Raw genomic sequence first — 2,185 nt, forward strand, 5'->3', positions numbered from 1 at the left:
TGGAACTCTCTTGTTTTTTCAATGATCCAACGGATGTTGGCAATTTGATCTCTGGTTCCTCTGCCTTTTCTAAATCCAGCTTGAACATCTGGAAGTTCATGGTTCATGTACTGTTGAAGCCTGGCTTGGAGAATTTTGAGTATTACTTTGCTAGGGTGTGAGATGAGTGCAATTGTGCGGTAGTTTGAGCATTCTTTGGCATTGCCTTTCTTTGGGATTGCAATGAAAACTGACCTTTTCCAGTCCTGTGGCCACTGCTGAGTTTTCCACATTTGCTGGCATATTGAGTGCAGCACTTTCACAGCATCATCTTCAGGATTTGAAATAGCTCAACTGGAATTCCACCACCTCCATTAGCTTTGTTCGTAGTGATGCTTCCTAAGGCACACTTGACTTCTCATTCCAGGATGTCTGGCTTTGGGTGAGTGATCACACCATCGTGGTTATCTGGGTCATGAAGATCTTTTTTGTATAGTTCTTTTGTGTAGTCTTGCCACCTCTTCTTAATATCCCCTCCTTCTGTTAGGTCCATACCATTTCTGTCCTTTATTGCTCCCATCTTTGCACAAAATGTTCCTTTGCTATCTCTAATTTTCTTGAAGAGATCTCTAGTCTTTCCCATTCTGTTGTTTTCCTCTATTTCTTTGCATTGATCACTGAGGAAAGCTTTCTTATCTCTTCTTGCTATTCTTTGGAACTCTGCATTCAAATGGGAATATCTTTCCTTTCTCCTTTGCCTTTAGCTTCTCTTCTTTTCTCAGTTATTTGTAAGGCCTCCTTAGACAACCATTTTGCCTTTTTGCATTTCTTTTTTTGGGGGATGGTCTTGATCCTTGCCTCCTGTACAATGTCATGAACTTCTGTCCATAGTTCTTCAGGCACTCTGTCTATCAGATCTAATCCCTTGAATCTATTTGTCACTTCCACTGTTTAATTGTAAGCTATTTGATTTAGTCATACCTGAATGGTCTAGTGGTCTTCCCTAATTGCTTCAATTTAAGTCTGAATTTGGCAATAAGGAGTTCATGATCTGAGCCACAGTCAGCTCCCGGTCTTGTTTAGAGTCTAGAGAAGGAAACAAACATAAACAAGGAAACAAATAAAAATAATTATAAATTGTTGTAAGTGCAATAAAGGAAGAATGCTTTGATAAGAAAAAACAGGCCGGGGGCCAGAGCAGGGGAGCTGATTTCAGTAGACTCTTCAGAGAAAGCCTCTTTGAGGAGGTGACCTCTCTTATTTTGCTTCCAAGAAAAAAACTCACAGTAGTTATAAAACTGTACTATAGACATTTAAAAGATGGATAAGAAACCAGTTAAGAATTTAAGATATTAACATATCTAAAGATATTAGGTGGAGAAGGCAATGGCAACCCTACCCCAGTACTCTTGCCTGGAAAATCCCATGGGCGGAGGAGCCTGGTAGGCTGCAGTCCATGAGGTCGCTAAGAGTCAGACATGACTGAGTGACTTCACTTTCACTTTTCACTTTCATGCATTGGAGAAGGAAATGGCAACCCACTCCAGTGTTCTTGCCTGGAGAATCCCAGGGACGGGGGAGCCTGGTGGGCTGCCATCTATGGGGTCGCACAGAGTCGGGCACGACTGAAGCGACTTAGCAGCAGCAGCAGTAGCAAAGATATTAGGACTTGCTAAAATAAGTTCTTAGTTTCCTGCCATTCACAATAAAATAGAGAGCCTTTTGTGTTGTATAGTTCCCATCCGCAGAAGAAAGAAAACATACTGAGTCATCTAAAGAAAATAATATGTCTCTGACACTGGGGTCAAGTAGGAATTTATCATGATTCTTTATATAAGGAACATCAGATAAACTAATAAACTGTGATTTTCCTGTGTTGTTTTGTTCAGTTCAGTTCAGTTCAGTCGCTCAGTCGTGTTTTGTAGAAGACCGTAAAATTTTCTTCAAGTGTACATTATTGGTATTGACCCAATATAAAGCCCAAGATAATAAATGACTTTCTGATGATGTAACCAAATGTAGCGACTATAAGAAACTAGTACATGGATCCCGCTTAGGCTTTCTTAAGTACTATCTGGGGCTTCCCTCATAGCTCAGTTGGTGAAGAATCCACCTGCAATGCAGAAGACCTGGTTCAATCCCTGGGTTGGGAAGATCTCCTAGAGGAGGGCATGGCAACCCACCCCAGTATTCTTGCCTGGGGAAT

Source organism: Bison bison, unplaced genomic scaffold (assembly GCF_000754665.1).
Source record: "Bison bison bison isolate TAMUID 2011002044 unplaced genomic scaffold, Bison_UMD1.0 scf7180017864133, whole genome shotgun sequence".
Lineage (NCBI taxonomy): Eukaryota > Metazoa > Chordata > Mammalia > Artiodactyla > Bovidae > Bison > Bison bison.